Genomic DNA, 24,285 nt, shown 5'->3' on the forward strand with positions numbered 1-24,285 from the left:
GGTCCGACCACCATTAATCAAATAAGAACCGTCGTATAAATGATGACACCTAGCTAGATAGATAGGGGTGGCAGGTAGCCTAGTGGTTAGAGTGTTGGACTAGTAATCAGCAGGTAGCCTAGTGGTTAGAGTGTTGGACTAGTAATCAGCAGGTAGCCTAGTGGTTAGAGCAGTTAGCCTAGTGGTTAGAGTGTTGGGTCAGTAACCAGCAGGTAGCCTGGTGGTTAGAGCGTTGGACTAGTAACCAGCAGGTAGCCTAGTGGTTAGAGTGTTGGACTAGTGACCAGCTGGTAGCCTAGTGGTTAGAGTGTTGGGTCAGTAACCAGCAGGTAGCCTAGTGGTTAGAGTGTTGGACTTGTAACCAGCAGGTAGCCTAGTGGTTAGAGTGTTGGACTAGTAATCAGCAGGTAGCCTAGTGGTTAGAGTGTTGGGTCAGTAACCAGCAGGTAGCCTTGTGGTTAGAGCGTTGGACTAGTAACCAGCAGGTAGCCTAGTGGTTAGAGTGTTGGACTAGTAACCAGCAGGTAGCCTAGTGGTTAGAGCGTTGGGACTAGTAACCAGCAGGTAGCCTAGTGGTTAGAATGTTGGACTAGTAATCAGCAGGTAGCCTAGTGGTTTGAGCAGGTAGCCTAGTGGTTTGAGCAGGTAGCCTTGTGGTTAGAGCAGATAGCCTAGTGGTTAGAGCAGATAGCCTAGTGGTTAGAGCATTGGGCCAGTAACCTGAAAGGGTATTGGATCAAATCCCTGAGCTGACAAGGTAAAAAAAAATCTGTCGTTCTGCCCCCTGTAGGCCGTCATTGTAAATAAGAATTTGTTCTTAACTGAATTGCCTAGTTAAACAAATATATTTTAAACAAAATAGCTACTGAAACTGATTTGTCTTTTTGCTAAGCTTTTGGGGAAGGACATTGTTTGCATCCATCAGCTAGCTAGGTTTTTTTATGACCAGCACTGTCCAGAGCCTGGAGAAGTGTGTCTGTTGACCAGCATCATAGCATATGGAACACGACATGACATAGGAAACACGACATGACATTTGAAACACGACATGACATTTGAAACACGACATGACATATGAAACTCGACATGACATATGAAACTAGACATGACATATGAAACACGACATGACATATGAAACTAGACATGACATATGAAACTCGACATGACATGACATATGAAACTCGACATGACATATGAAACTCGACATGACATATGAAACACGACATGACATATGAAACACTACATGACATATGAAACTCGACATGACATGACATATGAAACACGACATGACATATGAAACACTACATGACATATGAAACTCGACATGACATGACATATGAAACACGACATAACATTTGAAACTTGACATGACATATGAAACTCGACATGACATATGAAACACGACATGACATATGAAACACGATATGAAACTCGACATGACATATGAAACTCGACATGACATGACATTTGAAACTCGACATGACATATGAAACATTACATGACATATGAAACACTACATGACATGAAACATGACATGACATATGAAACTACATGACATATGAAACACTACATGACATATGAAACACTACATGACATGACATATGAAACTACATGACATATGAAACTCGACATGACATATGAAACACGACATAACATATGAAACCCGACATGAAACCCGACATGACATATGAAACTCGAAATGACATATGAAACACGATATGACATATGAAACACGACATGACATATGAAACACGACGTGGATACTGTAATCAATGTGTAATAACTGAGTAAAACATGTATGAACGTGGTGAATTATTATGTGTCATAATCAGGTCCTGATTGGTCAACAAGCTTATATTGACACGACAAATATTGTTAATTGACGTGTATCTTTTTTGACACGCAAAGACCCAAACGTGTTTCCATAATTCTCTACAGTGACAACTTCTGCTCTGCGCTATTCTTCACCCTAAACTGATTTATTTGCAAAGAAACAAACCGATATGAAAACCATATTGAAAGCTATTTGTAATCTGTTTGACTTCTGCTTTCTTTCTTTCCTTTTTTTCTCTTTGATTTAATGTACTGTCTTCCCCTCCTCAGTCATCACTCATGAGCGTGGTAATTATGACTTCTGCCATTTTCCTGTCGTTCGTTCGTTAGCTTTGTGTTGTTAGATGTGATTAGCTGTCCAGGTCGTGAGTCAAACGCCTCTTCCTTCCCTATATCCTGCTGCTCTGCCTTTACTATAGCATGACGCTGTCAATCTGTTCTGAGGTCTGGTTTACCTCTCTCTCACCTCTTCTCACTCTCTCTCACCTCTTCCCTCTCTCTCACCTCTTCTCTCTCTCTCACCTCTTCTCTCTCTCTCACCTCTCTCTTCTCTCTCTCTCTCTCTCTTCTCTCTCTCTCTCACCTCTTCTCACCTCTCTCTCTCTCACCTCTTCTCTCTCTCTCTCTCTCTCTCTCTCTCTCACCTCTTCTCTCTCTCACTCTCTCTCTCACTCTCTCTCTCACCTCTTTCTCTCTCTCTCTCTCTCTCACCTCTCTCTCTCTTCTCACTCTCTCTCACCTCTTCTCTCTCTCTCTCTCTCTCTCTCACCTCTCTCTCTCTCTCTCTCTCTCTCTCTCTCTCTCTCTCTCTCACCTCTTCTCACTCTCTCTCACCTCTTCCCTCTCTCTCACCTCTTCTCTCTCTCTCACCTCTCTCTCTCTCTCTCTCTCTCTCTCTCACCTCTTCTCTCACTCTCTCACCTCTTCTCTCTCTCTCTCACCTCTCTCTCTCTCTCTTTCACCTCTTCTCTCTCTCACCTCTTCTCTCTCTCTCTCACCTCTTCTCTCTCTCTCTCACCTCTTCTCACTCTCTCTCACCTTTTCTCACTCTCACCTCTTCTCACTCTCTCTCACCTCTTCTCACTCTCTCACCTCTTCTCACTCACTCTCTCTCACCTCTTCTCACTCACTCTCACCTCTTCTCACTCTCTCTCACCTCTTCTCTCTCTCTCTCTCACCTCTTCTCTCTCTCTCTCACCTCTTCTCTCTCTCTCTCTCACCTCTTCTCACTCTCTCTCACCTTTTCTCACTCTCTCACCTCTTCTCACTCTCTCACCTCTTCTCACTCTCTCTCACCTCTTCTCTCTCCTCTCTCTCCTCTCTCTCTCTTCTCTCTCTCTCACCTCTTCTCACTCTCTCTCACCTCTTCTCTCTCTCTCACTCTTTCTCTCTCTCTCTCACCTCTTCTCTCTCTCTCTCTCTCCTCTCTCTCTCTCACCTCTTCTCTCTCTCTCTCTCTCACCTTTTCTCTCTCTCTCTCACCTTCTCTCTCTCACCTTTTCTTCTCTCTCTCTCTCTCTCTCTCTCTCTCTCTTTCTATCTCACCTCTTCTCTCTCTCTATCCAACCTAGAGCCATGTAATGCTGTTGTAGAGCTGTACTGTAGGCAACCAGCCTCTCTCTCTCTCCCTGTCATCCCTCTTGGGGTTTGTATCTGGCTGTAACTCTAGATGTAAGATCAGTGAGCTGTTTTGAAGTGAAGTGGTGGTCTGGTCTGTTCTGGTCTCCCGTCGTGGCAGTTGGCTGGATGTGTGTTATTCATATATATATATATATATATAAGGAGAACTTGTGGTGTCCTCCCCTCTCTGTCGTCTGTTGTGCATTAACAACCTGTGGCTGATTGGCTTCAGTGGTCTGATCTGTGCCTAGTGGAAGGTTTACCCAATCACCCAAGTGTCTCCCCTCTGATTGGTCCAGTTGTTGACCCTGTGTGCCTGTGATTGGTCCAGCTGTTGATTCTGTGTTCTGTGATTGGTCCAGCTGTGATGTAGTCGATGTTGTTGTATCCTTTGTTGTTGTTTTTGTGTCCGTACTTGTACTTCAGTTTTTTTACGTGAAAATTGTCCATTTTTCTATGAACTTTCCCCAATTATTTATGTTGTGTTTTTGAACTGATATTGTATTTTCATTCATGTTTCTGTTGTTGTTGTTGTTGATTTACACTGAATATCTCTTTGAAAAGTCCATATTAGTTTGTATGATATCTAAATGGTAATGGGAGACAGCGGCTTCATGAGTTGGTAATAATTACTGGCTACTGGCACATGATGCTTTCGTGTGGAGGCTATATACAGGGTATTACGGTACAGAGTCAATGTGGAGGCTATATACAGGGTATTACGGTACAGAGTCAATGTGGACGCTATATACAGGGGGCACTGGTACAGAGTCAATGTGGAGGCTATATACAGGGGGTACCGGTACAGAGTCAATGTGGAGGCTATATACAGGGGGTACCGGTACAGAGTCAATGTGGAGACTATATACAGGGGGTACCGGTACAGAGTCAATGTGGAGACTATATACAGGGGGTACCGGTACAGAGTCAATGTGGAGGCTATATACAGGGTGTACCGGTACAGAGTCAATGTGGAGACTATATACAGGTGTACCGGTACAGAGTCAATGTGGAGGCTATATACAGGGGTACCAGTACAGAGTCAATGTGGAGGTTATATACAGGGAGTACCGGTACAGAGTCAATGTGGAGGCTATATACAGGGGGTACCGGTACATAGTCAATGTGGAGGCTATATACAGGGGTTACCGGTACAGAGTCAACGTGGAGGCTATATACAGGGTATTACGGTACAGAGTCAACGTGGAGGCTATATACAGGGGTACCGGTACAGAGTCAATGTGGAGGCTATATACAGGGTATTACAGTACAGAGTCAATGTGGAGGCTATATACAGGGTGTACCGGTACAGAGTCAATGTGGAGGCTATATACAGGGTATTACGGTACAGAGTCATTGTGGAGGCTATATACAGGGTATTACGGTACAGAGTCAACGTGGAGGCTATATACAGGGTATTACGATACAGAGTCAATGTGGAGGCTATATACAGGGGGTACCGGTACAGAGTCAATGTGGAGGCTATATACAGGGTATTACGGTACAGAGTTAATGTGGAGGCTATATACAGGGTATTACGGTACAGAGTTAATGTGGAGACTATATGCAGGGTGTTACGGTACAGAGTCAATGTGGAGGCTATATACAGGGTGTTACGGTACAGAGTCAATGTGGAGACTATATACAGGGTGTTACGGTACAGAGTCAATGTGGAGGCTATATACAGGGGGTACCGGTACAGAGTCAATGTGGAGGCTATATACAGGGGTACCGGTACAGAGTCAATGTGGAGGCTATATACAGGGGGTACCGGTACAGAGTCAATGTGGAGGATATATACAGGGTATTACGGTACAGAGTCAATGTGGAGGCTATATACAGGGTGTACCGGTACAGAGTCAATGTGGAGGCTATATACAGGGTATTACGGTACAGAGTCAACGTGGAGGCTATATACAGGGTATTACGGTACAGAGTCAACGTGGAGGCTATATACAGGGTATTACGGTACAGAGTCAATGTGGAGGCTATATACAGGGTGTACCGGTACAGAGTCAATGTGGAGGCTATATACAGGGTATTACGGTACAGAGTCAATGTGGAGGCTATATACAGGGTATTACGGTACAGAGTCAATGTGGAGGCTATATACAGGGTGTACCGGTACAGAGTCAATGTGGAGGCTATATACAGGGTATTACGGTACAGAGTCAACGTGGAGGCTATATACAGGGTATTACGGTACAGAGTCAACGTGGAGGCTATATACAGGGTATTACGGTACAGAGTCAATGTGGAGACTATATACAGGGGGTACCGGTACAGAGTCAATGTGGAGGCTATATACAGGGTATTACGGTACAGAGTCAATGTGGAGGCTATATACAGGGTATTACGGTACAGAGTCAATGTAGAGGCTATATACAGGGGGTACCGGTACAGAGTCAATGTGGAGGCTATATACAGGGTATTACGGTACAGAGTCAGTGTGGAGGCTATATACAGGGTATTACGGTACAGAGTCAGTTTGGCGGGGAAACATATCCCCTGTTGACCAATTAGCCACTTAATGAGACTTCATATCTGGTCTGTCATGGTGAAATATGCCTGAAAGTGCACTTACCAAATATATGTTCTAGTGTGACCTTGTATTTTAGCTTTCTAAACCATTGAAAATACTAGCAGCAATTTGAAATAGATGTTTTTTTCTCCCGTAGCCTGGGCAGTGTAAAGGAGCAAGCCTTCACTATGAGGTCACACCGGTCATTGAGACTCTTATCTGAAACGCATCAAAGTAGCTATCTATATCCCAGTGATTAACTCTGTTTTACCTCACTGTATCATCCGAAGCACTTTCAAGCCTGTTTCTCTTTCTCTCTCCAACATGAAGTTCAGTCGCCAAGTTATCTTTATGTTGTCAGAGTTGGTAACATTACAGTGGACGTGTCACAGCCCCACTGTGTCACCAGCCTGTCGTCTTCTTTTCATTAGCATCATTACTTTAGAGGCAGCCTTTTAAACACAGTCCGTATACTGTTGGCCTGCTGGGCATGCTCAGTTGTCCCAGTTTAGACTCAGAACTACTGCTTCTACAAGGACCTAATATAAAGGAGGTCAACAACTCTGTTTACCCTCTATTTGCATAATCGTACTTTATTGGCTCAAAGACTCTGGAATAAAATGCTGCTTCGGTTCAGATCACTGCCATGTTTCTTCACCTCAGATCACTGCCATGTTTCTCACCCATTCCAGACTCAGATCACTGCCATGTTTCTCACCCATTCCAGACTCAGATCACTGCCATGTTTCTCACCCATTCCAGACTCAGATCACTGCCATGTTTCTCACCCATTCCAGACTCAGATCACTGCCATGTTTCTCACCCATTCCAGACTCAGATCACTGCCATGTTTCTCACCCATTCCAGACTCAGATCACTGCCATGTTTCTCACCCATTCCAGACTCAGATCACTGCCATGTGTCTCACCCATTCCAGACTCAGATCACTGCCATGTTTCTCACCCATTCCAGACTCAGATCACTGCCATGTGTCTCACCCATTCCAGACTCAGATCACTGCCATGTTTCTCACCCATTCCAGACTCAGATCACTGCCATGTGTCTCACCCATTCCAGACTCAGATCACTGCCATGTTTCTCACCCATTCCAGACTCAGATCACTGCCATGTTTCTCACCCATTCCAGACTCAGATCACTGCCATGTTTCTCACCCATTCCAGACTCAGATCACTGCCATGTTTCTCACCCATTCCAGACTCAGATCACTGCCATGTTTCTCACCCATTCCAGACTCAGATCACTGCCATGTGTCTCACCCATTCCAGACTCAGATCACTGCCATGTTTCTCACCCATTCCAGACTCAGATCACAGCCATGTGTCTCACCCATTCCAGACTCAGATCACTGCCATGTTTCTCACCCATTCCAGACTCAGATCACTGCCATGTGTCTCACCCATTCCAGACTCGGATCACAGCCATGTGTCTCACCCATTCCAGACTCAGATCACAGCCATGTTTCTCACCCATTCCAGACTCAGATCACTGCCATGTGTCTCACCCATTCCAGACTCGGATCACAGCCATGTGTCTCACCCATTCCAGACTCAGATCACTGCCATGTTTCTCACCCATTCCAGACTCGGATCATGTGATGTGTGTCCCAGGTGTATCTTGTGTCCCAGGTGTATCATGTGTCCCAGGTGTATCTTGTGTCCCAGGTGTATCTTGTGTCCCAGGTGTATCTTGTGTCCCAGGTGTATCTTGTGTCCCAGGTGTATCATGTGTCCCAGGTCTATCGTGTGTCCCAGGTGTATCATGTGTCCCAGGTGTATCATGTGTCCCAGGTGTATCTTGTGTCCCAGGTGTATCTTGTGTCCCAGGTGTATCATGTGTCCCAGGTGTATCATGTGTCCCAGGTGTATCATGTGTCCCAGGTGTATCTTGTGTCCCAGGTGTATCTTGTGTCCCAGGTGTATCATGTGTCCCAGGTGTATCATGTGTCCCAGGTGTATCGTGTGTATCATGTGTCCCAGGTGTATCTTGTGTCCCAGGTGTATCATGTGTCCCAGGTGTATCGTGTGTCCCAGGTGTATCTTGTGTCCCAGGTGTATCTTGTGTCCCAGGTGTATCTTGTGTCCCAGGTGTATCATGTGTCCCAGGTGTATCATGTGTCCCAGGTGTATCTTGTGTCCCAGGTGTATCATGTGTCCCATGTGTATTATGTGTCCCAGGTGTATCATGTGTCCCAGGTGTATCATGTGTCCCAGGTGTATCATGTGTCCCAGGTGTATCATGTGTCCCATGTGTATTATGTGTCCCAGGTGTATCATGTGTCCCAGGTGTATCATGTGTCCCAGGTGTATCATGTGTCCCAGGTGTATCATGTGTCCCAGGTGTATCTTGTGTCCCAGGTGTATCATGTGTCCCAGGTGTCCCAGGTGTATCATGTGTCCCAGGTGTATCATGTGTCCCAGGTGTATCATGTGTCCCAGGTGTATCATGTGTCCCAGGTGTATCATGTGTCCCAGGTGTATCATGTGTCCCAGGTGTATCTTGTGTCCCAGGTGTATCTTGTGTATCTTGTGTCCCAGGTGTATCATGTGTCCCAGGTGTATCTTGTGTCCCAGGTGTATCATGTGTCCCAGGTGTATCATGTGTCCCAGGTGTATCATGTGTCCCAGGTGTATCTTGTGTCCCAGGTGTATCTTGTGTATCTTGTGTCCCAGGTGTATCTTGTGTATCTTGTGTCCCAGGTGTATCATGTGTCCCAGGTGTATCATGTGTCCCAGGTGTATCATGTGTCCCAGGTGTATCATGTGTCCCAGGTGTATCTTGTGTCCCAGGTGTATCTTGTGTATCTTGTGTCCCAGGTGTATCATGTGTCCCAGGTGTATCTTGTGTCCCAGGTGTATCATGTGTCCCAGGTGTATCATGTGTCCCAGGTGTATCATGTGTCCCAGGTGTATCATGTGTCCCAGGTGTATCTTGTGTCCCAGGTGTATCATGTGTCCCAGGTGTATCTTGTGTCCCAGGTGTATCATGTGTCCCAGGTGTATCATGTGTCCCAGGTGTATCTTGTGTCCCAGGTGTATCTTGTGTATCTTGTGTCCCAGGTGTATCATGTGTCCCAGGTGTATCATGTGTCCCAGGTGTATCATGTGTCCCAGGTGTATCATGTGTCCCAGGTGTATCATGTGTCCCAGGTGTATCATGTGTCCCAGGTGTATCTTGTGTCCCAGGTGTATCATGTGTCCCAGGTGTATCATGTGTCCCAGGTGTATCATGTGTCCCAGGTGTATCTTGTGTCCCAGGTGTATCTTGTGTCCCAGGTGTATCTTGTTTCCCAGGTGTATCTTGTTTCCCAGGTGTATCATGTGTCCCAGGTGTATCTTGTGTCCCAGGTGTATCATGTGTCCCAGGTGTATCATGTGTCCCAGGTGTATCATGTGTCCCAGGTGTATCATGTGTCCCAGGTGTATCTTGTGTCCCAGGTGTATCTTGTGTCCCAGGTGTATCTTGTGTCCCAGGTGTATCATGTGTCCCAGGTGTATCTTGTGTCCCAGGTGTATCATGTGTCCCAGGTGTATCTTGTGTCCCAGGTGTATCTTGTGTCCCAGGTGTATCTTGTGTCCCAGGTGTATCATGTGTCCCAGGTGTATCATGTGTCCCAGGTGTATCTTGTGTCCCAGGTGTATCTTGTGTCCCAGGTGTATCATGTGTCCCAGGTGTATCATGTGTCCCAGGTGTATCATGTGTCCCAGGTGTATCATGTGTCCCAGGTGTATCATGTGTCCCAGGTGTATCATGTGTCCCAGGTGTATCATGTGTCCCAGGTGTATCATGTGTCCCAGGTGTATCTTGTGTCCCAGGTGTATCTTGTGTATCTTGTGTCCCAGGTGTATCATGTGTCCCAGGTGTATCTTGTGTCCCAGGTGTATCATGTGTCCCAGGTGTATCATGTGTCCCAGGTGTATCATGTGTCCCAGGTGTATCATGTGTCCCAGGTGTATCATGTGTCCCAGGTGTATCATGTGTCCCAGGTGTATCTTGTGTCCCAGGTGTATCTTGTGTATCTTGTGTCCCAGGTGTATCATGTGTCCCAGGTGTATCTTGTGTCCCAGGTGTATCATGTGTCCCAGGTGTATCATGTGTCCCAGGTGTATCATGTGTCCCAGGTGTATCATGTGTCCCATGTGTATTATGTGTCCCAGGTGTATCATGTGTCCCAGGTGTATCATGTGTCCCAGGTGTATCATGTGTCCCAGGTGTATCATGTGTCCCATGTGTATTATGTGTCCCAGGTGTATCATGTGTCCCAGGTGTATCATGTGTCCCAGGTGTATCATGTGTCCCAGGTGTATCATGTGTCCCAGGTGTATCTTGTGTCCCAGGTGTATCATGTGTCCCAGGTGTCCCAGGTGTATCATGTGTCCCAGGTGTATCATGTGTCCCAGGTGTATCATGTGTCCCAGGTGTATCATGTGTCCCAGGTGTATCATGTGTCCCAGGTGTATCATGTGTCCCAGGTGTATCTTGTGTCCCAGGTGTATCTTGTGTATCTTGTGTCCCAGGTGTATCATGTGTCCCAGGTGTATCTTGTGTCCCAGGTGTATCATGTGTCCCAGGTGTATCATGTGTCCCAGGTGTATCATGTGTCCCAGGTGTATCTTGTGTCCCAGGTGTATCTTGTGTATCTTGTGTCCCAGGTGTATCTTGTGTATCTTGTGTCCCAGGTGTATCATGTGTCCCAGGTGTATCATGTGTCCCAGGTGTATCATGTGTCCCAGGTGTATCATGTGTCCCAGGTGTATCTTGTGTCCCAGGTGTATCTTGTGTATCTTGTGTCCCAGGTGTATCATGTGTCCCAGGTGTATCTTGTGTCCCAGGTGTATCATGTGTCCCAGGTGTATCATGTGTCCCAGGTGTATCATGTGTCCCAGGTGTATCATGTGTCCCAGGTGTATCTTGTGTCCCAGGTGTATCATGTGTCCCAGGTGTATCTTGTGTCCCAGGTGTATCATGTGTCCCAGGTGTATCATGTGTCCCAGGTGTATCTTGTGTCCCAGGTGTATCTTGTGTATCTTGTGTCCCAGGTGTATCATGTGTCCCAGGTGTATCATGTGTCCCAGGTGTATCATGTGTCCCAGGTGTATCATGTGTCCCAGGTGTATCATGTGTCCCAGGTGTATCATGTGTCCCAGGTGTATCTTGTGTCCCAGGTGTATCATGTGTCCCAGGTGTATCATGTGTCCCAGGTGTATCATGTGTCCCAGGTGTATCTTGTGTCCCAGGTGTATCTTGTGTCCCAGGTGTATCTTGTTTCCCAGGTGTATCTTGTTTCCCAGGTGTATCATGTGTCCCAGGTGTATCTTGTGTCCCAGGTGTATCATGTGTCCCAGGTGTATCATGTGTCCCAGGTGTATCATGTGTCCCAGGTGTATCATGTGTCCCAGGTGTATCTTGTGTCCCAGGTGTATCTTGTGTCCCAGGTGTATCTTGTGTCCCAGGTGTATCATGTGTCCCAGGTGTATCTTGTGTCCCAGGTGTATCATGTGTCCCAGGTGTATCTTGTGTCCCAGGTGTATCTTGTGTCCCAGGTGTATCTTGTGTCCCAGGTGTATCATGTGTCCCAGGTGTATCATGTGTCCCAGGTGTATCTTGTGTCCCAGGTGTATCTTGTGTCCCAGGTGTATCATGTGTCCCAGGTGTATCATGTGTCCCAGGTGTATCATGTGTCCCAGGTGTATCATGTGTCCCAGGTGTATCATGTGTCCCAGGTGTATCATGTGTCCCAGGTGTATCATGTGTCCCAGGTGTATCTTGTGTCCCAGGTGTATCTTGTGTATCTTGTGTCCCAGGTGTATCATGTGTCCCAGGTGTATCTTGTGTCCCAGGTGTATCTTGTGTCCCAGGTGTATCATGTGTCCCAGGTGTATCATGTGTCCCAGGTGTATCATGTGTCCCAGGTGTATCATGTGTCCCAGGTGTATCATGTGTCCCAGGTGTATCATGTGTCCCAGGTGTATCTTGTGTCCCAGGTGTATCTTGTGTATCTTGTGTCCCAGGTGTATCATGTGTCCCAGGTGTATCTTGTGTCCCAGGTGTATCATGTGTCCCAGGTGTATCATGTGTCCCAGGTGTATCATGTGTCCCAGGTGTATCTTGTGTCCCAGGTGTATCTTGTGTATCTTGTGTCCCAGGTGTATCTTGTGTATCTTGTGTCCCAGGTGTATCATGTGTCCCAGGTGTATCATGTGTCCCAGGTGTATCATGTGTCCCAGGTGTATCATGTGTCCCAGGTGTATCTTGTGTCCCAGGTGTATCTTGTGTATCTTGTGTCCCAGGTGTATCATGTGTCCCAGGTGTATCTTGTGTCCCAGGTGTATCATGTGTCCCAGGTGTATCATGTGTCCCAGGTGTATCATGTGTCCCAGGTGTATCATGTGTCCCAGGTGTATCATGTGTCCCAGGTGTATCTTGTGTCCCAGGTGTATCTTGTGTATCTTGTGTCCCAGGTGTATCATGTGTCCCAGGTGTATCATGTGTCCCAGGTGTATCATGTGTCCCAGGTGTATCATGTGTCCCAGGTGTATCATGTGTCCCAGGTGTATCATGTGTCCCAGGTGTATCATGTGTCCCAGGTGTATCATGTGTCCCAGGTGTATCATGTGTCCCAGGTGTATCATGTGTCCCAGGTGTATCATGTGTCCCAGGTGTATCTTGTGTCCCAGGTGTATCTTGTGTCCCAGGTGTATCTTGTGTCCCAGGTGTATCATGTGTCCCAGGTGTATCTTGTGTCCCAGGTGTATCATGTGTCCCAGGTGTATCTTGTGTCCCAGGTGTATCTTGTGTCCCAGGTGTATCTTGTGTCCCAGGTGTATCATGTGTCCCAGGTGTATCATGTGTCCCAGGTGTATCATGTGTCCCAGGTGTATCATGTGTCCCAGGTGTATCATGTGTCCCAGGTGTATCTTGTGTCCCAGGTGTATCATGTGTCCCAGGTGTATCTTGTGTCCCAGGTGTATCATGTGTCCCAGGTGTATCTTGTGTCCCAGGTGTATCTTGTGTCCCAGGTGTATCTTGTGTCCCAGGTGTATCATGTGTCCCAGGTGTATCTTGTGTCCCAGGTGTATCTTGTGTCCCAGGTGTATCATGTGTCCCAGGTGTATCATGTGTCCCAGGTGTATCTTGTGTCCCAGGTGTATCTTGTGTCCCAGGTGTATCTTGTGTCCCAGGTGTATCATGTATCCCAGGTGTATCTTGTGTCCCAGGTGTATCATGTGTCCCAGGTGTATCATGTGTCCCAGGTGTATCATGTGTCCCAGGTGTATCATGTGTCCCAGGTGTATCATGTGTCCCAGGTGTATCATGTGTCCCAGGTGTATCTTGTGTCCCAGGTGTATCTTGTGTCCCAGGTGTATCTTGTGTCCCAGGTGTATCTTGTGTCCCAGGTGTATCTTGTTTCCCAGGTGTATCTTGTTTCCCAGGTGTATCATGTGTCCCAGGTGTATCATGTGTCCCAGGTGTATCTTGTGTCCCAGGTGTATCATGTGTCCCAGGTGTATCTTGTGTCCCAGGTGTATCATGTGTCCCAGGTGTATCTTGTGTCCCAGGTGTATCTTGTGTCCCAGGTGTATCATGTGTCCCAGGTGTATCATGTGTCCCAGGTGTATCTTGTGTCCCAGGTGTATCTTGTGTCCCAGGTGTATCATGTGTCCCAGGTGTATCATGTGTCCCAGGTGTATCATGTGTCCCAGGTGTATCATGTGTCCCAGGTGTATCTTGTGTCCCAGGTGTATCATGTTTCCCAGGTGTATCTTGTGTCCCAGGTGTATCTTGTGTCCCAGGTGTATCATGTGTCCCAGGTGTATCTTGTGTCCCAGGTGTATCTTGTGTCCCAGGTGTATCATGTGTATCATGTGTCCCAGGTGTATCTTGTGTCCCAGGTGTATCTTGTGTCCCAGGTGTATCATGTGTCCCAGATGTATCTTGTGTCCCAGGTGTATCATGTGTCCCAGGTGTATCATGTGTCCCAGGTGTATCTTGTGTCCCAGGTGTATCTTGTGTCCCAGGTGTATCTTGTGTCCCAGGTGTATCATGTGTCCCAGGTGTATCTTGTGTCCCAGGTGTATCATGTGTCCCAGGTGTATCTTGTGTCCCAGGTGTATCATGTGTCCCAGGTGTATCTTGTGTCCCAGGTGTATCTTGTGTCCCAGGTGTATCTTGTGTCCCAGGTGTATCTTGTGTCCCAGGTGTATCATGTGTCCCAGGTGTATCATGTGTCCCAGGTGTATCTTGTGTCCCAGGTGTATCTTGTGTCCCAGGTGTATCATGTGTCCCAGGTGTATCTTGTGTCCCAGGTGTATCATGTGTCCCAGGTGTATCATGTGTCCCAGGTGTATCTTGTGTCCCAGGTGTGTCATGTGTCCCAGGTGTATCATGTGTCCCAGGTGTATCATGTGTCCCAGGTGTATCATGTGTCCCAGGTGTATCATGTGTCCCAGGTGTATCTTGTGTCCCAGGTGTATCATGTGTCCCATGTGTATTATGTGTCCCAGGTGTATCATGTGTCCCAGGTGTATCATGTGTCCCAGGTGTATCATGTGTCCCAGGTGTATCATGTGTCCCAGGTGTATCATGTGTCCCAGGTGTATCTTGTGTCCCAGGTGTATCATGTGTCCCAGGTGTCCCAGGTGTATCATGTGTCCCAGGTGTATCATGTGTCCCAGGTGTATCATGTGTCCCAGGTGTATCATGTGTCCCAGGTGTATCATGTGTCCCAGGTGTATCATGTGTCCCAGGTGTATCATGTGTCCCAGGTGTATCTTGTGTCCCAGGTGTATCTTGTGTCCCAGGTGTATCATGTGTCCCAGGTGTATCATGTGTCCCAGGTGTATCATGTGTCCCAGGTGTATCATGTGTCCCAGGTGTATCATGTGTCCCAGGTGTATCATGTGTCCCAGGTGTATCATGTGTCCCAGGTGTATCATGTGTCCCAGGTGTATCTTGTGTCCCAGGTGTATCTTGTGTCCCAGGTGTATCATGTGTCCCAGGTGTATCATGTGTCCCAGGTGTATCATGTGTCCCAGGTGTATCATGTGTCCCAGGTGTATCATGTGTCCCAGGTGTATCATGTGTCCCAGGTGTATCTTGTGTCCCAGGTGTATCTTGTGTCCCAGGTGTATCTTGTGTCCCAGGTGTATCATGTGTCCCAGGTGTATCTTGTGTCCCAGGTGTATCATGTGTCCCAGGTGTATCTTGTGTCCCAGGTGTATCTTGTGTCCCAGGTGTATCTTGTGTCCCAGGTGTATCATGTGTCCCAGGTGTATCATGTGTCCCAGGTGTATCATGTGTCCCAGGTGTATCATGTGTCCCAGGTGTATCATGTGTCCCAGGTGTATCTTGTGTCCCAGGTGTATCATGTGTCCCAGGTGTATCTTGTGTCCCAGGTGTATCTTGTGTCCCAGGTGTATCTTGTGTCCCAGGTGTATCTTGTGTCCCAGGTGTATCTTGTTTCCCAGGTGTATCTTGTTTCCCAGGTGTATCATGTGTCCCAGGTGTATCATGTGTCCCAGGTGTATCATGTGTCCCAGGTGTATCTTGTGTCCCAGGTGTATCGTGTGTCCCAGGTGTATCATGTGTCCCAGGTGTATCATGTGTCCCAGGTGTATCATGTGTCCCAGGTGTATCTTGTGTCCCAGGTGTATCTTGTGTCCCAGGTGTATCATGTGTCCCAGGTGTATCATGTGTCCCAGGTGTATCATGTGTCCCAGGTGTATCATGTGTCCCAGGTGTATCTTGTGTCCCAGGTGTATCATGTTTCCCAGGTGTATCTTGTGTCCCAGGTGTATCTTGTGTCCCAGGTGTATCATGTGTCCCAGGTGTATCTTGTGTCCCAGGTGTATCTTGTGTCCCAGGTGTATCATGTGTATCATGTGTCCCAGGTGTATCTTGTGTCCCAGGTGTATCTTGTGTCCCAGGTGTATCATGTGTCCCAGATGTATCTTGTGTCCCAGGTGTATCATGTGTCCCAGGTGTATCATGTGTCCCAGGTGTATCTTGTGTCCCAGGTGTATCATGTGTCCCAGGTGTATCTTGTGTCCCAGGTGTATCTTGTGTCCCAGGTGTATCTTGTGTCCCAGGTGTATCTTGTGTCCCAGGTGTATCATGTATCCCAGGTGTATCTTGTGTCCCAGGTGTATCATGTGTATCATGTGTCCCAGGTGTATCATGTGTCCCAGGTGTATCATGTGTCCCAGGTGTATCATGTGTCCCAGGTGTATCTTGTGTCCCAGGTGTATCATGTGTCCCAGGTGTATCTTGTGTCCCAGGTGTATCTTGTGTCCCAGGTGTATCTTGTGTCCCAGGTGTATCTTGTGTCCCAGGTGTATCATGTGTCCCAGGTGTATCTTGTGTCCCAGGTGTATCATGTGTCCCAGGTGTATCATGTGTCCCAGGTGTATCATGTGTCCCAGGTGTATCATGTGTCCCAGGTGTATCATGTGTCCCAGGTGTATCTTGTGTCCCAGGTGTATCTTGTGTCCCAGGTGTATCTTGTGTCCCAGGTGTATCATGTGTCCCAGGTGTATCATGTGTCCCAGGTGTATCATGTGTCCCAGGTGTATCATGTGTCCCAGGTGTATCTTGTGTCCCAGGTGTATCTTGTGTCCCAGGTGTATCATGTGTCCCAGGTGTATCTTGTGTCCCAGGTGTATCTTGTGTCCCAGGTGTATCATGTGTCCCAGGTGTATCATGTGTCCCAGGTGTATCTTGTGTCCCTCTTGTGTCCCAGGTGTATCATGTGTCCCAGGTGTATCTTGTGTCCCAGGTGTATCTTGTGTCCCAGGTGTATCATGTGTCCCAGGTGTATCATGTGTCCCAGGTATATCATGTGTCCCAGGTGTCCCAGGTGTATCATGTGTCCCAGGTGTATCGTGTGTCCCAGGTGTATCTTGTGTCCCAGGTGTATCTTGTGTCCCAGGTGTATCATGTGTCCCAGGTGTATCATGTGTCCCAGGTGTATCATGTGTCCCAGGTGTATCATGTGTCCCAGGTGTATCTTGTGTCCCAGGTGTATCATGTGTCCCAGGTGTATCATGTGTCCCAGGTGTATCATGTTTCCCAGGTGTATCTTGTGTCCCAGGTGTATCTTGTGTCCCAGGTGTATCATGTGTCCCAGGTGTATCTTGTGTCCCAGGTGTATCTTGTGTCCCAGGTGTATCATGTGTATCATGTGTCCCAGGTGTATCTTGTGTCCCAGGTGTATCTTGTGTCCCAGGTGTATCATGTGTCCCAGATGTATCTTGTGTCCCAGGTGTATCATGTGTCCCAGGTGTATCATGTGTCCCAGGTGTATCTTGTGTCCCAGGTGTATCTTGTGTCCCAGGTGTATCTTGTGTCCCAGGTGTATCTTGTGTCCCAGGTGTATCATGTGTCCCAGGTGTATCATGTGTCCCAGGTGTATCATGTGTCCCAGGTGTATCATGTGTCCCAGGTGTATCTTGTGTCCCAGGTGTATCATGTGTCCCAGGTGTATCATGTGTCCCAGGTGTATCATGTGTCCCAGGTGTATCTTGTGTCCCAGGTGTATCTTGTGTCCCAGGTGTATCTTGTGTCCCAGGTGTATCTTGTGTCCCAGGTGTATCATGTGTCCCAGGTGTATCATGTTTCCCAGGTGTATCATGTGTCCCAGGTGTATCTTGTGTCCCAGGTGTATCTTGTGTCCCAGGTGTATCATGTGTCCCAGGTGTATCTTGTGTCCCAGGTGTATCATGTGTCCCAGGTGTATCTTGTGTCCCAGGTGTATCATGTGTCCCAGGTGTATCTTGTGTCCCAGGTGTATCATGTGTCCCAGGTGTATCTTGTGTCCCAGGTGTATCTTGTGTCCCAGGTGTATCTTGTGTCCCAGGTGTATCTTGTGTCCCAGGTGTATCTTGTGTCCCAGGTGTATCATGTGTCCCAGGTGTATCTTGTGTCCCAGGTGTATCTTGTGTCCCAGGTGTATCTTGTGTCCCAGGTGTATCATGTGTCCCAGGTGTATCTTGTGTCCCAGGTGTATCTTGTGTCCCAGGTGTACCTGGGTTTTACTCCACACCTCAGTCAGATCAGTAGTGATTGTGGATCAAAACCAGCCAGCTCTGTTATTGATGCTCTCTGCTGTCCCTCCCGTGTGTCCGTCTGTCTCCCCGCCGCCATACAGGAGAGAAGGTGATGCAGGACGACGAGTTCACCTGTGACCTGTTCCGCTTCCTGCAGCTGCTCTGTGAAGGTCACAACTCAGGTAAGAGGTACTGTAGTCTAGCCCAAGTCCCGCTAGACTTCCAGTCTGGCTCACCCACTGTTGCCCCCCTCCCCCCTAGTCGAACCCCATCTCCTCTCTGTTTCCTAGTTGTTTCCCAGTTGTACCTGGAATCTGTCATTGTGGTCGTGCACCACTATAGAACGCTGTATGTGTTGTTGTTCTTCCCTTCCGCCTCGATGTGGAAAGGCTTTCAGAATTACCTGAGAACACAGACGGGGAACAACACTACGGTCAACATCATCATCTCTACCGTGGACTACCTTCTGAGGGTTCAGGTGAGCTCACCTTTTACACTCTTCTAAGGGTTATATTGTTACAGCGCTTCAACTCTGCTCAATGGAGTCATCCTACTGTTGATAACCACTTGTCTATGTGGCTCTTCTCTCGACACACAGGAATCAATCAGTGATTTCTACTGGTACTATTCGGGAAAGGACGTCATTGATGAACAAGGACAGCGCAATTTCTCCAAGGCAATTAACGTCGCCAAACAGGTCTTCAATACTCTCACAGAGTACATACAGGTACTGTTGATCCCAGGGCCATCCTTATTCTCCCTTCAAATAGTAAAGTAAAATCTTTTCACAGGCAGACTTATGTACCATGATGTGTTTTTTGTTGTTGTGTTGTAGAGACCGTGGACTGGGAACCAGCAGAGTCTAGCTCACGGCCGTCTGTGTTTTTGTGTTGTAGGGTCCGTGTACTGGGAACCAGCAGAGTCTAGCTCACGGCCGTCTGTGTTTTTGTGTTGTAGGGTCCGTGGACTGGGAACCAGCAGAGTCTAGCTCACGGCCGTCTGTGTTTTTGTGTTGTAGGGTCCGTGGACTGGGAACCAGCAGAGTCTAGCTCACGGCCGTCTGTGTTTTTGTGTTGTAGGGTCCGTGGACTGGGAACCAGCAGAGTCTAGCTCACGGCCGTCTGTGTTTTTGTGTTGTAGGGTCCGTGGACTGGGAACCAGCAGAGTCTAGCTCACGGCCGTCTGTGTTTTTGTGTTGTAGGGTCCGTGGACTGGGAACCAGCAGAGTCTAGCTCACGGCCGTCTGTGTTTTTGTGTTGTAGGGTCCGTGGACTGGGAACCAGCAGAGTCTAGCTCACGGCCATCTGTGTTTTTGTGTTGTAGGGTCCGTCTACAGGGAACCAGCAGAGTCTAGCTCACGGCCGTCTGTGTTTTTGTGTTGTAGGGTCCGTGGACTGGGAACCAGCAGAGTCTAGCTCACGGCCGTCTGTGTTTTTGTGTTGTAGGGTCCGTGTACTGGGAACCAGCAGAGTCTAGCTCACAGCCGTCTGTGGGACGCTGTCGTTGGCTTCCTCCATGTCTTCGCTCACATGCAGATGAAGCTGTCACAGGTCAGTAGCATTGGATTACTATGCAGTAGTAGTAGTAGTAGTAGTAGTAGGAGTAGGAGTAGTAGGAGTAGTAGGAGTAGCAGTAGTAGTAGTAGTAGTGATAGTAGTAGCAGTAGTAGTAGTAGTGGTAGTAGTAGTGATAGTAGTAGTAGTAGTAGTAGTAACAATTGTAGTAGTAACAGTAGTAGTAGTAGGAGGAGGAGTAGCAGTAGTAGTAGTAGTAGTAGTAGTAGTAACAATTGTAGTAGTAACAATAGTAGTAATAGTAACAATTGTAGTAGTAACAATAGTAGTAATAGTAACAATTGTAGTAGTAACAATCGTAGTAATAGTAACAATAGTAGTAGTAACAATAGTAGTAGTGGGTAGTAACAATCGTAGTAGTAACAATAGTAGTAGTGGTAGTAGTAGTAACAATAGTAGTAACAATAGTAGTAGTGGTTAGTAACAATAGTAGTAGTGGGTAGTAACAATAGTAGTAGTGGTAGTAACAATCGCAGTAGTGGTAGTAACAATAGTAGTAGTGGTTAGTAACAATCGTAGTAGTGGTAGTAACAATAGTAGTAGTGGTTAGTAACAATCGTAGTAGTGGTAGTAACAATAGCAGTAGTGGTAGTAACAATAGTAATAGTTGTAGTTTTAGTGGTAGTGGTATTAACAATCGTAGTAGTAGTAGTAACAATAGTAGTAGTAGTAGTAGTACTGGTGGTAACAATAGTACTAGTTGTAGTAAAAATAGTAATAGTTGTAGTAACAATAGTAATAGTTGTAGTAACAATAGTAATAGTTGTAGTAACAATAGTAGTAGTAGTAGTACTGGTGGTAACAATAGTACTAGTTGTAGTAACAATAGTAATAGTTGTAGTAACAATAGTAATAGCTGTAGTAACAATAGTACTAGTTGTAGTAACAATAGTAATAGTTGTAGTAACAATAGTAATAGTTGTAGTAACAATAGTAATAGCTGTAGTAACAATAGTAATAGTTGTAGTAACAATAGTAATAGTAGTAGTACTGGTGGTAACAATAGTACTAGTTGTAGTAACAATAGTAATAGTTGTAGTACTGATGTAACACTATTAATGTGAGTAGTTTTAGTGGTAGTAGCAGTAACAATAGCAGTAATATTGGTTGTAGTAGTAGTAACAATAGTAATAGTAGTAGTTTTAGTGGTAGTAGCAGTAACAATAGCAGTGGTGGTAGTAGTTGTAACAATAGTAATAGTATCAGTGGTGGTAACAATAGTATTCATAGTAGTAACAATAGTAGTAGTATTAGTAGTAGCAGCAACTATAGTAGTAATTGTAGTAACAATAGTAGCATTAGTAACAATAGTAGTAGTAGTTGTAACAATAGTAGCAGTGGTAGTAAAAATAGTAGTAGTAACAATATTGCTAGTAGTGCCAATAGTAGTAGTATTAGTAGTAGTAGTAGCAGTAGTAGCAGTAGTACTAGTGGCAGTAACAATAGTAGTAGTAACAATAGTAGCATTAGTAACAATAGTAGTAGTAGTAGTAGTAGTAGTAGTAGTAGCAGTGGCAGTAGTAGCAGAAGTGCTAGTGGTGGCAGTAGTAGCAGTGGTGGCAGTAGTGGCAGTAGTAGTAGTAGTAGTAGTGGCAGTAGTAGTAGTAGTAGTAGCAGTGGCAGTAGTAGTAGCAGTAGTAGTGGTAGTAGTAATAGTAGTAACAGCAGTAGTAGTAGTAGTAGTAGTAGTAGTAGTAGTAACAGCAGTAGTAGTAGTAGCAGTAGTAGTAGTAGTAGTAATAGTAGTAACAGCAGTAGTAGTAGTAGTAGTAGTAGTAGTAGTAGTAGTAGTAGTAGCAGCAGTAGGTGTAGTAGGTGTAGTAGTAGTAGGTGTAGTAGGTGTAGTTGTAGTAGTAGTAGTAGCAGCAGCAGTAGTTGTAGTATTAGGTGTAGTAGTAGTGGGTGTAGTAGTAGTAGTGGGTGTAGTAGTAGTAGTAGTTGCAGCAGCAGCAGCATTGGCAATATCCACATCCATGTTTTATTGATGCTCTGAACAGTTTTCTAAGTGCATTGTTGTTGTCCTTCCTTCAGGACTCGAGCCAGATAGAGTTGTTGAAAGAGTTGATGGATCTGCAGAAAGACATGGTTGTGATGCTGCTGTCCATGCTGGAAGGCAACGTGGTCAACGGAACCATTGGGAAGCAGATGGTCGACATGCTAGTAGAGTCCTCCAACAACGTGGAGATGATCCTCAAGTTCTTCGACATGTTCCTTAAACTCAAAGACCTGACGTCGTCCGACGCCTTCAAGGTACTTTTGTGTACTTTTGTACTTGTAATGTACTTTTAATGTACTTTTGTACTTGTAATGTACTTTTAATGTACTTTTGTACTTTTAATGTGTTTTTAATATACTTTTGTACTTTTAATTTACTTTTAATGTACTTTTGTACTTTTAATGTGTTTTTAATGTACTTTTAATTTACTTTTAATGTACTTTTGTACTTTTAATGTGTTTTTAATGTACTTTTAATGTACTTTTGTACTTTTAATGTACTTTTGTACTTTTAATGTACATTGATTATCTTGATCAGTATCTTTCAAATGCAGTGAAATGTTTTATTATTGCTATAAAGGAGTACGACCCGGATGGTAAAGGGGTCATCTCCAAGAGAGACTTCCACAAAGCCATGGAGAGCCACAAGCACTACACCCAGTCTGAGACAGAGTTCCTGCTGTCCTGTGCGGAGCCTGACGAGAATGAGCTGTTGGACTACGAGGAGTTTGTGGAGCGTTTCCACGAGCCGGCCAAAGACATCGGCTTCAACGTGGCCGTGCTTCTGACCAACCTGTCCGAACACATGCCCCACGACACGCGCCTGCAGACCTTCCTGGAGCTGGCTGAGAGTGTGCTGAATTACTTCCAGCCTTACCTGGGCCGTATCGAGATCATGGGCAGTGCCAAGCGCATCGAGAGGGTCTACTTCGAGATCAGCGAGTCCAGTCGTACGCAGTGGGAGAAGCCCCAGGTCAAAGAGTCCAAACGACAGTTCATCTTCGACGTGGTCAACGAGGGCGGGGAAAAGGAGAAGATGGAGCTGTTCGTTAACTTCTGCGAGGACACCATCTTTGAGATGCAGTTGGCCGCCCAGATGTCCGACATCGGGGAGCGGTCGGCCATGAAGGAGGAGAGCGAGAAGGAGAAACCGGAAGAGGAGAGCCCTGAGATGGGCTTCTTCTCTGTGACCACGGTCCGGACCGCCCTGATGGCGCTACGCTACAACGTCATGTTCCTGATGAATGTAAATGTATTTCATTTGACAATATCAAAAGTATATATCTACAGCCAGTCGATCCATTTAAAGATGACCAAGAACGTCTTTCCTCTACAGGTTCTGTCCATGAAGAGCCTGAAGAAGCAGATGAAGAGGATGAAGAAGATGACAGTGAAGGACATGGTGATGACGTTGCTCTCCTTCTATTGGTCCGTCATCATGGGCCTGTTCCACTTTACCTTCAGCGTCTCCAGAGGGTTCTGCAGAATCATGTACAACACCTTCCTAGGAGGCAGTCTGGTGGAGGGAGCCAAGACTATGAAGGTGAGAACCGCTTTTAGTGTCTGTCTCATTTCTTGTGTTGGTGTGTATTAGATGGGGTGGTGTGTATTAGATGGTGTGGTGTGTATTAGCTGGTGTGGTGTATATTAGCTGGTGTGGTATGTATTAGCTCGTGTGGTGTATATTAGATGGTGTGGTGTATATTAGCTGGTGTGGACATTATGGGACTTGCTCATCCACAAGAGCATTACTGAGGTCGGCACTGATGTTGGGTGATTCGACCTGTCTCGCAGTCGGCATTTCAATTCATCCCAAAGGTGTTTGATGGGGTTTAGGTCAGGTCTGTTTAGGTCTATGCATTCAGGCAGGTAGCGTTCTCCTGGCATCCGCCAAACTCAGATTTGTCCTGACGTCGGACTGCCAGAAGCATGATTCATCACTCCAGAGAACTCATTTCCACTGCTTCAGAGTCCAATGGCGGCGAGCTTTACACCACTCCAGCCGACGCTTGGCATTGCACTTGATGATCTTAGGCTTGTGTGCGGCTGCTCGGCCATGGAAACCCATTTTATGAAGCTCCCGTCGAATAGTTCTTGTGCTGACGTTGCTTCCAGAGGCAGTTGGGAACTCTGCAGTGAGTGTTGCAAACGAGGACAAACTATATTTACGATATGCGCAATTCAGCACTTGGTGGTCCCGTTCTGTGAGGTTGTATGGCCTACCACTTTGCTGCTCAGCCGTTGTTGCTCCTAGAGGTTTCTACTTCACAATAACAACACTGACAGTTGACCGGGGCAGTTCGAGCAGGGCAGAAATTTGACGAACTGACTTGTTGGAAAGGTGGCAACCCATAACGGTGCCACGTTGAAAGTCACTGAGCTCGGGGCCTCCCGGGCGGCGCAGTGGTTAAGGGCTGTGCCACCAGAGACTCTGGGTTCGCGCCCAAGCCCTGTCGCAACCGGCCGCGACAGGGAGGTCCATGAGGCGACGCACAATTCGCCTAGCGTCGCTCGGGTTAGGGAGGGAAGTCCTTGTCTCATCGCACACCAGCGACTCCTGTGGCGGGCCGGGCGCAGTGCGCGCTAATCAAGGTTGCCAGGTGCACGGTGTTTCCTCCGACACATTGGTGCGGCTGGCTTCCGGGTTGGAGGGCACTGTGTTAACCTCTAGCGTCGAGC

General features: G+C 46.8%; 1 pseudogene; it reads left to right on the plus strand.

The window, feature by feature from the left end:
• The window catches only part of LOC135536472 (ryanodine receptor 2-like), a 317,124-nt pseudogene that overhangs the window by 248,946 nt on the left and 43,893 nt on the right, over positions 1-24,285 (plus strand).

Source organism: Oncorhynchus masou, unplaced genomic scaffold (genome assembly GCF_036934945.1).
Source record: "Oncorhynchus masou masou isolate Uvic2021 unplaced genomic scaffold, UVic_Omas_1.1 unplaced_scaffold_623, whole genome shotgun sequence".
Taxonomy (NCBI): Eukaryota; Metazoa; Chordata; class Actinopteri; order Salmoniformes; family Salmonidae; genus Oncorhynchus; species Oncorhynchus masou.